The 10,772-nt window shown below is 44.2% G+C and overlaps 1 protein-coding gene across 4 annotated transcripts in view; it reads left to right on the top strand.

Annotated features, from left to right (window-relative positions):
- The first annotated feature begins 950 nt into the window (after nucleotides 1-950).
- Nucleotides 951-10,772, top strand: part of ARPC1B (actin related protein 2/3 complex subunit 1B) — a 49,616-nt gene continuing 39,794 nt past the window's right edge. Inside the window, exons 1-2 of one of the 4 annotated variants that reach the window (XM_044000925.1) lie at nucleotides 951-1,053; nucleotides 1,448-1,567. The gene's annotated coding sequence lies outside the window, so the exon portion shown is untranslated. Of the gene's footprint in view, nucleotides 1,054-1,316; nucleotides 1,568-10,772 lie in introns of those variants that run through there. The other 3 variants (XM_044001106.1, XM_044001018.1, XM_044000866.1) reach the window with 3 other exon arrangements.

The raw sequence follows: 10,772 nt of genomic DNA, 5'->3' as shown, positions 1-10,772 counted from the left end.
AGGGTGGGGTAGGGGGATTACCTGACAAGAGCCCTTCCAGCCCTAAACCTTATTGTGGTTTTGTTGTTGTTGTTGTTTTGTTTTTTCGTGAGGCAATTAGGGTTAAGTGACTTGCCCAGGGTCACACAGCTAGTAAGTGTTAAGTGTCTGAGGTCTGATTTGAACTCAAGTCCTCCTGAATCCAGGGCTGGTGCTTTATCCACTTCGCCACCTAGCTGCCCCTATTATGGTATTTTTTTTTCAGCACCCTACTGCGTGTCAGGCACTTCAGATACCAAGACAAAAAGGAAATAGTTCCTGTTCTCAAAGACATTCTCCTGGAGAGAGATTATACAATTTATACAGGGTGGGCCTAAAGTCACCATGTTCTAATAACTTTTTAAAAATTATTTTTTCTTTATTTTTTTGCCATTTATGAGATTTGCTTTTTCATACGTAATGTAAATTCATTTCCTATATATACTGTATATGATACTATGCCATAGTAAAGTAAAAATAAAAAATAAAGGAGTTATTAACTATTGAAACCCCTTTTGTGACCTTTGGTCCACCCTCTAGATAAACAAAAAAAGAATCAGGCCTAGACTTGTGATTTCATTGGTCTACCGAACTCTCACATAAGGAAACTCCCTTTAACTTCTCCAAGTTTGCATCTTCTCTGCAATTTACAGAGAAGTGACTTGACTTGCCCCAGGGTCACACTTCTAATCTGTATCAGAGACAGAATTTGAATCCAGGTCTTTGAGGCCAGTTCTCTTATCTACTGTTCCACAATGTAATGAATCTGATGGGGGGGGGGGGAACATTAAGAATAAGAGGCTCCTGCTAGCTAGTAAGATCCTCTGCCTCCTTCTCCCCTCATCGCTCCCCCCCATCCCCCAACCCTACCACAAACCACAGGCTTCTGAAGTTGTGAAGTCCACGCTGCTATGAAACTCTCCAGGGGGAGGGGACGGGAAGGGGGGCAGACGTGGCATTTGTGTTCTAGTTGGGTGTCTCCAGATTTCACTCTGGGCAGAGGCTGCCCCGAAAAACCCTCTGCTCTGGCTCTGGGTGAGTGAGTGGGGTGGGGTTGCTATCTGTTCAGGATTTGAATGAATCGATGTTCATTCTCAGCATCTCGCGGAGTCCCAGGACCCTGGAGACCCTCGGGGAGTGAGACACCTTTCCTTCAGTGTTTCTGAGAGCAGAAGGGGAAGTGATCGGGGTGTGGGCAGCCTGGCAGAGCCCTTCGCAGCGGCAGGAGGGAGAGAAGGAGGGAGGGAGGGAAGGCGGGAGCGAGAGCAGGAGGGAGGGAGGGAGGGAGGCAAGGCAGGGCAGGCAGGCGGGCGGGCGACTCGCTGGGGTTGCAGTCCCCCAACGCCCACACAAGGAAGTGGTTGCTTCTCTCAGGGAGGAAAAGGGAAGTCAGATTACTTCAGACTCAACTCAAAACTTCTGCCTCCAGTCCGCACAGCTGCTCGGGCTGACGTTCATGTGGACTGCTCAGAGTCCGTGAACTAAGCTCGCCCGGGCTCGGCGGCCAGCAGACAGCAGCCCCCTGCCGCGGCTCGGCCGCATCTCCAAGGTAAGAGGGAGGCTGCGAGCCAGCGAGCGAGAGTGCTCGCCTGGGAGGCTAGATCGCTGGGAGATCGGGGTGTGTGCGTGTGTGTGTGTGTGTGTGTGTGCGTGTGTGTGTGTGTGTGAGTGAGTGTGTGAATGTGTACTCGTGAGTGTGTGAGTGAATGTGTGTGTGCTCGAGTGTGAAGGTGTGAGTGTGTGAATGTGTGCTCGTGAGTGAATGTGTGTGTGAGCTCGAGAATGAGTTTGTGAGAGTGTGCATTTGTGTCAGTGTGTGTGTGTGTGTGTGTGTGAGTAAGTGTGTGAATGTGTGTGCTCGTGAGTGTGTTTGTATGTTGGCATTTAGAAACTCGCCGGAAACAATTTTTTCTCCTTTCTGTTTAGTTTTTCTACTCAAGGATATTCTGCCTCAAAAAAAAAAAATATTCTGCCTCAGTTTTAAAGTGAGGGTGGGGTGACTTGGACAACCTTCCCCATCTCTGACTCCTTAAGTTTGGAAGTGAGGATGTAGTCAGAGGTTTCTTTCATGAGACTTCTTGTGAGTTTCTTCCTCTTTGCCTCCTGGATTCTGTCTGGTTTCTTATTTCTGCTCTCCCATTCCCTGTCTCTACTGGAATATACAGGGTCTGGGACTTTCTTGGTGGCACCAGATATTATGGATATGAATTTAGGATAAACCAGACCATTTCCCTGCAGCCTGATGTCTCAGAGAATTCTGTCTCTGTCTCTATCTTTGTCTCTGTGTCTCTGTGTCTCTCTCTGTGACTCTGTATCTCTCTCTCTGCCTTGCTTTTTGAACATCTTCAAGCCTGCCACAGGTTAAGGAAAAGAAGGCTCTTTTTGCATGTGTCTGTATCCCCAGAGATTAACACAGTGCCTATGTGCTGCTTTTCAGATACAGGGAATGCCCTCTTCATCTTTTACAGAAGCTCAGAAAGTCAGAACCCTTCGAATGTAGAATTTTAGAATCGAAGGGGGCCTTAGAATGAGAAATGATCATTAGAAAGAGATCTTGGAGCCCAGAACAGGGGATGTCAGAGCTAAAGGGGCCTTAGAACATAGAAGATGAGAGCCTGATGGGGCATGAGAGATCATCTGACCCAACCCTCTGGTCTCACAAATGAGGAAGCTAAAAAGCCCATGAGGAGAGCCTTGGTGCTTAGCCAAAGCCTCACTTCAAGGAGTTGGACCAACAGCCCATATGTCCTGCTTCCCAGGCCCCAATCCCTTAAGATCCAGAACTGATGCTGGGATTGCCCTCCCACAGAGCAGATCTGCTCTCAGAAGAGGGAGGAAGGAAAAGAAGCTTTGGAAGAAAGCCTACTGGCTGTGAACATTAGGTAGAGATCAGTGTCCTTTCCCTTACAGTTCAGCAATTGTTCTGGTAACTAATTATAACCAAGGCTAGAAGGCATCCCCTTGGACTCTTTGAATCTGTTGCCTGCTCAGTTTTCCAGTTCATTCTTCATGCTTTTTAGCATACCTGGACTTTGCATTGAGGACAGAGATCATGGCCAGGGAGTAGACTGGCTAGGAGTCAGGAGACCTCTAGGAAAAACTATAAATTCTTCTGTTTGGCCTTTAAAGCCCTTTAAAACCTGGCTCCAGTCTACTTAGTGTTCTCATTATACATTCCTCCCCTTCCCATAATTGGTGGGCTAACCAAATTGGCCTCACTCTTCCTCACATCATACTTTATTTCTCTCTCTGTACCTACATACTGGCTGTTTCCCATGCCTGGAATACTTTCTTTCATCTCCACCTCAAGATTCAGGTCGAATACTGCTTCCTACTTGTAATCTTTCTCTTTTTTTCTTTTGGAAGACAATCTGGGTTAAATGACTTGTCCAGGGTCACACAGCTAGTGTGGATTTGAACTCAGGTCCTCCTGACTCCAGGCTGGTGTTCTAACCATTGTGCCACCCAACTTCCCCTTGAAATCTTTCTCAATCCCCTACAAATGCTGATGCCCTTCCTCTCTAAATTACTTTGTATTTCTTTTAATACTAACACTAATAGGTAACATTTATATAATGTTTACTATGTGGCAAGCACTACGCTAAGCGCTTTACAATTATTATTTCATTTGATCCTAATAACAACCCTGGGAGGTAGGTACTATTATTATCCCCCTTTTACAGATAAGGAAACTGAGACAAACAGAGGTTAAGTGACATGTCCAGGGTCACACAGCTAGTAGTGTTGAGGCCAGATTTGAACATAATTTCCTGATTCCACAATGGGTGCTCTATCCACTGTGCCACCAGCTGTCTTGTTTTCATTCAATATATATTTATAAGTGTTATACATTCTTTTTCCCAATAGAATGAAAATGGGGATGATTTCATCTTATCTTTAATCCCCAGTGCCTAGAACAGTGTTTGGCGTATGGTAGTCAATTAATAAATGCTTGTGGATTGATTGACCTGGGTTTTAGTCTCTGGTCTGTACTAACTCTGTGACATTGGCCAAATGACTTAAACTCTCTGGACCTCAGTTTCCTCTTTTGTCAAATGGGATTGGTTAGGTGGTAGCTAAAGCCCCTTCGAGCTCTAAAATTACAGGAGTTTATGAGAACAATTACTATCTTCTTGAGTAATTCCTAATGAGTTGAAATCTAGTCCAGAGGAAAGCCCTCTGGATTTGCAGTCTGGGTTCTGATCTCAGTTTTGACATTTACTTTCCTGTGTGACCTTGGAAAAGTCACTTAACCTTTTTGGGCCTCAGTCTCCATATCTGTACAATGAGAGGGTTGGACGAGATGGCTTCTGAGATCCCTTAGAACTCTAGACCCTTGTTCTCTGGGCCTGGCTGGGAGAGGACATTTTATGTGCATAGGAGATTTAACCCAAGAGATGTATTCAGGGACCTCCAGGTCCTGCAGGCCAATTTAGTCAGGAAGTGTGATACTGCTGGAGAAAAGGGATTGAGGTTGGGCTAATTTGGAACTCTTCACAGGCTACGAAGGAGTCCACTTCAAAAGTCTTTACCTTGTCTGCCTCCAGTGAATGAGTAATTATTTTTTTTGAAAATGTGTCCAATAAACGAGGGGTGACAGGGAAATGGGAAGACAGGAAGACCAATGACTGTTAGTTCTGAGAGGTCCCTGAAACCCTGCTCAGTGTGGGTGGCAGGCATGTCTAGGCTGGATCTGGGGCACGGAAGAGGATCTTGACAGTAGAAATTTTGGTGCCCATGAAATACCTCCTATCCAGAGGTAGAACTTGGGGTAGAAACATTTGTGGGTGACCCAGTCATAGGAGGCTTGTTCTAGGAACCTCCCCCAAGCAGACAGCTATCTCAGCAGGAAGTCTTTGTTTAAGGCCTTAACTGCTGATTCAGCCAACCCTAATCTAGAGAGCCCCTCAAACCCGAGGAGGCAGCATGGGACCTGGAGAGAGAACACTGGACTTTGAGTAAGAAGACCTGACTTTGATTTGATCATTTACTAGGCCTGTTTCCTTAAGCATGAAATGGGGAATAATATCAACTCCACTCACTTCCCAGCAGTGTTGTACTTTGCAAGCCATCAGGTGTTACATCAGTAGGAAATGCTGTTACTTGCTGGCTGGGAGACACTTCCTAGCTCTGTGACTGTCACGGGCAAGTTGCTGCCACTTTTGGTGCTAGATTTTAAATGATAGATGAGTTAATTTCCAAAGGTGGAGGGAGTTTCCACCATTGGTGGAGAGAACTCCCAGTTCCTTATTGCAATGAAAGCACAGGCACAGAACAATAAGATGATTATTATTAGGTATGGCAGACAAGAAAACGAAATCCAGTCTCATCTCCTGTAGATTCCTGCCAGCTAGGAACCTCCCTCAGAAAAATCCGACTTCACTAATCCCAGTAGGCTTTTACTGAGACAAATCCCTGCTCGACTGGATGATTTCTTTAGAGGATAAATGTGCATTTGCCTTAAGACTCATGGGGGAAACTGCCTTAGTGCTTTGGCATCCTAAGGTTCTTCCTGATCTGCTTAAAGGTGATACCAGCCGAGAGAGAGAGACAAAGAGACAGAGACAGACAGATGGAACAGAGAGACAGAAAGATGGACAGAAACAAAGAGATAGAAAGAGAAACAGAGAGAGACAGAGGCAGAGAGACAGAAAGAGACAGAGACAGAAAGAGGCCGGGGTTGGGGGGGTGGGGGGGTGTGGGGGGGCCACACACGCACTCCATTCACACATAGGCAAACAACAGACTGAAGAAAGCATCTTTTACCTACCATGGATAAAATAACTCACAGTTAATTCAGTTCTGTGGTCAACCTCTCTTCCTCCTAGGGGGATAAGAGCACCATAGCCAATCCTTGTAAAAGCAGAAAGGAGAAGTTTGTTACTTACCCTTCTACTTGTAGTTTGGGTGGTTCTTCTCTGACCACTAAAAACTCCTCTCCACTCCTAATTCCCCCATTCTAGGCACTTGGTGCCTTCCTGCTGGTTCTTAGCCACTCAGCATCCCCCCAAAGGAGTATATGGTTTGGTGGTGCAAGTGCTAAGTTTGGGATCAGAGGACCTGGGTTCAAATCCTGACTGCAACTAATATAACCTTGAACCAAGTTACATAACCCTTTGGGTCAGATTTCTCAGGTCTCATCTGTAAAATGAGGGGATTTTGATTAAATGATCCCTAGGGTTACTTTCAACTCTAAATCCTGTCATCTTGTTGCAGGACCTTCTGACATTCTCCCTACCTAGAGACTTGTTGAGTCATTTTTCAGTCATGTACTACTCTTCATGACCCCAGACCCCATTTGGGGTTTTCTTGTCAGAGATACTGGAGTGGCTTGCCATTTCCTTCTTCATCCCATTTTACAGATGAGACAACTGAGGCAAGACAGGGTGAAGTGACTTGCCCAGGGCCACACAGCTTGTACATATCTGAGGTCAGATTTGAACTCAGGAAGATGAGTCTTTCTGACTTCAGGCTTATCCACTGTATGTATGGCCCAGCTGCCCTGATTAGAGACTTAGCCTCTCTATGTCTCATTTCCTCAGAACCTTGATCTCTTATCAGATCAATGAGTAAACTCGGTTTAATCAGATACATTAAACTCTGCTAAAGTGTTCTCCTTCCCTGGTAAGATGATATGTTATTTCCGTTACATTGCTCATGTTATGGAAAGAAAACAGGACATTGAATTCTTGAGGCCAGAATTGGAGTCTTTGTCCTCTGGTTTTTGCTAGTTGTGTGGCCTTGGCCAAATGAATGAATACCTCAGTATGCTGGTTAGTTTTGGAATCTCAAGAAACAGAGACACACCAAATTGACCCAATCATGGGCTTTATTGATCCGATACAAGTCAGTGTAGTAGGCCTATTCATAGAAGAAGCATACCTCCCTGCTTTCCACAGGATACCCTTTGCTGTGTTGAAGAACTGGACTGAGGCCAGTCACATAAAAGCCCAATAGATTTTACTTGTTAAAAAAGGGGAAACAGAGTCAGCTTGCTCAGCACTGTTTACTGTTCTAGCTGGCCAGGCTATGTATGTTTATGATGAAGGGCAAGGGTGAGGCTTAGGGAGAGGGGGGAGGAATCCTTTAATTAAGGGAAGTCTATTAAGCAACAGTGGAAAAATTTCAAGCATGTTATAACATTCTGCAATTCTTATATTTACATTCTAAGACGGTTTGCCTCCTTAGTGTCCTTGTAGTTCTGTAAGAGTATATGCTTGCCACAGTGGTTCCTTATTCATGGTTCCTCACTGCTTCAAGATGGAGTCAGTCTTGTTCCTCTCCTGGGGGGGTCTAGATCAGGGAAATGAAACTGTTTCCATCATTGTTCCTAGGAAATCAGCTCTCTCTCCCCTCCACAGTCTGACCACCAGATGGGCCGAAGATGTTAGCACCTATACGGTCTGTTGTTGTTGGCCCTTTGTTCCCGAAGAGGACCATGACATCAGGGTGATGTCATGACTTGCACTGAATTGGATTTAAGTGAGGGAGGGTTATGTAAGGTCACCAATCTCACTCTCTCCTCCAGAGCCTTCTGGGTCCAGTGGCAAGATATGGATCAGGGCGACTGGAGATGGTCCTGGATACATTGGGAGACCTTGGCCTTTTAAGTTAAGCCTTTCACAGGAACTAAAGTGAGTGTCTACTAGCTGTGTGACCCTGGGCAAGTCACTTAACCCCTATTGCTCCACTAAAAACAAAAACAAAACAATAAAGTGAGTGTCTACTCAGCCCAGGGAGGTGACCCTTCTTACATATGCACTACTCTTGGGACAACTAGATCCTAGGCACTTGTGAACCCACCAGTACAACTAATTGATAGAGGACATAACACTTTGGGTGGTCAGGGAAGCTCAAGCAGGTTTATGGGCAAGGAGGACAGTGACTGAACCTGAAAAAAAAAATACATTTTCCTTAAAATTTCCTTCTGGTTTCCTAATCATCAGGCCTGCCACAGGCTTATGAGAAAATGATGCCTATCCCTCCTTTCTTCATAGAGTCAGAAAATGCTAGAGTTGAAAGGAGCCTTGGAGAGAATTTATTCCAGCCGCCCCATTTTACAGAGGAGGAAACTGAGGTCCACAGAGATGACCAGAGACTTATTGGCAGAATTGCCTTGAGTCAAAGTCTCCTGACTTCCAGTCCAGGGCTCTACCCATTGCATCAATTAAAATTGATCCTGGAAGTGCACTAAGTGAAGAATTTGCCCACGGAGAACTGTCCTCTGGGATCTCCAAAGTGCTTTCTACACCCTAACTTTGTTATTCTTATACCATCCCTGTGAGGAGGTTGAAAGGGAATTTTCCTTTTATCAAGGCTTGAGAAGAGCCAATTGCCTATGTACAGAGATAAAATACTTCATAGTGGCAGAGTTTCTAGAAAAGACTTGACTGATGGTATTGTTTATTCTTCCTCACTTTCCTGCTTGGATGTGAGTTATTGGGTCACCCACCAATTACTGGTGAGGAAAAAAGATGAGCTGGTCCTATGTTTTACTTTTTTTTTTTTGGTTGGGGCAATGAGGGTTAAGTGACTTGCCCAGGGTCACACAGCTAGTAAGTGTCAAGTGTCTGAGGTCAGATTTGAACTCAGGTCCTCCTGAATCCAGGACCAGTGCTCTATCCGCTGCACTACCTAGCTGCCCCAATGTTTTACTTGTTTACAAGACCATCTTTCCCAAGGCCAAAATGCATTTATAACTTACAGTCTTAGACTTTTGCCTAAGAACCTGAGAGATCAAGCTTGTTACCCATGGTCACATAGCTAGTAAATATCAGAGGCAGATTCGAAGTCAGGTCTTCCAGGATCCAAGACCAATCCACTAAGGAAACCTGGCTTGGTGTTGGAGGAGAGAGTTCTTAATATTTAAAAGGCCATTTTTCTTACATCTTGCCAGAGAGACACAAAGCAGGTCTCACTATGATACAGTCCCAAGATCAGACAGTAGAAATAGAAATGAAGATGAATGGGAATGAGATCAAATAAGAAGGACGTGTTTCAGATTGAAATTTGCAAAAAAGACTCACAAGAGCCCCAGCTGCAGAGGTAAAACAGGATGAATTCACTGGGGAAGATAAAGGTACATTGAAATCAGCTATAGATGTGAAGACTAGAAAAATATCAGGATCAAGGAGTGAGGAAAAAGGGAAAATCAGTGTGATTGATTCCAGTATTATGCAGGGAAGAGGGGGCCCTGGTTGACTGACTGGCTTATTGTGCTATGTTTCTGAATTTGGGTCGACTAAGTATAAAGTGGGCAGTTAGGCTGAGTAGTGGATAGAGTGCTGGGCCTGGAGTCAGGAAGACTCATCTTGCTGAGTTCAAATCTGGCCTCAGACACTTAGTAGCTACATGACCCTGGGCAAGTCACTTAACCCTGCCTCAGTTTCCTCATCTGTAAAACGAGCTGGAGAAGAAAATGGCAAACCACTCTAGTATCTCTGCCAAGAGAACCCCAAATGGGGCTTTGGATATGAATGAACCACAACAGCAAAATATGAAGGGGTTTTTTTGTTTTTGTTTTTTTTTTTGTGGGGCAATGAGGGTTAAGCGACTTGCCCAGGGTCACACAGCTAGTAAGTGTCAAGTGTCTGAGGTCGGATTTGAACTCAGGTACTCCTGAATCCAGAGCCAGTGCTTTACCCACTGCGCCACCTAGCTGCCCCTTGAAGTATTTTTTGAATGGAAACTCCTACTATGTTTAATCACATCAACATATCCTCATACAGTATCACTTTGATCTTATAATCCTTGTCATGATTCCAGAGCTTTTTAGGTGTTGATTTAAAAAAAAAATCTTGGAAAAATAATGATGGAAGGGATAGAATTTTAGTTATTTTTAAAAGTGCCTAACTTTGAAATAAAACCTTGATTCAATTTCATGATGATGTTAACATGGCTGGGCTATCACTAGCGTGGAGAATTGTAATTCATGGTAGCATTAGGCTGACAGTCATCCACCTCACTGAATTATCTTCCTACCTCCACTAAGAATGGGCATCCAGTTATTTGTCTTACACTTTATGTCTTTCAAATATACTTTCACTAATTCATCCTTCTGATCTTGATTCAATTTCCCAAGTGGGTTTTCTCAGAACTTACACAATGGGCAGTCATAGTTTTATTCGTATTGAAGTAAATGAATAAATTGCCTTTCTGGTACAAATGAGTCTTTTGAGAATTTGTAGTATAAGTCAGATTTCCTAGAGCTGAATCATCCCTGAATTAGCTGAGCATCAAAACAAGCTTTCTCAATCATTTTCATTCCATGGTCCCATGGTTGGGCAGGCCATGATTCTCAGAATCATATTTTTAAAATACATAAAATAGGGGCAGCTAGGTGGCGCAGTAGATAAGAGCACCGGCCCTGGACTCAGGAGTACCTGAGTTCAAATCCGGCCTCAGACACTTAACACTTACTAGCTGTGTGACCCTGGGCAAGTCACTTAACCCCAATTGCCTCACTAAAAAAAAAAAAGAAATAAAAAAAATGAATGAATATATAAATAAATAAGTAAATAAATGAATGAATACATACATACATACATACATGAATAGATAGATAGATAAGTGCTTATTAGCTGTGTGACCCTGGGCAAGTCACTTAACCCTCATTGCCCTGTGCAGAAAAAAAAGTTCATAGATCCCAAGTTAACCCCCTGATCTGGGCACTTAGTACAGTGCCTGGCACATAGTAAGTGCCTAATAAATGCTTGTTATCTTGTTACCTCGAGGTAAAGTTGACAAGTAGGGGA

The sequence above is a fragment of the Dromiciops gliroides genome, chromosome 1 (assembly GCF_019393635.1).
Source record: "Dromiciops gliroides isolate mDroGli1 chromosome 1, mDroGli1.pri, whole genome shotgun sequence".
NCBI classification, from domain to species: domain Eukaryota; kingdom Metazoa; phylum Chordata; class Mammalia; order Microbiotheria; family Microbiotheriidae; genus Dromiciops; species Dromiciops gliroides.
This window is presented reverse-complemented; position numbering and strand designations above follow the sequence as displayed.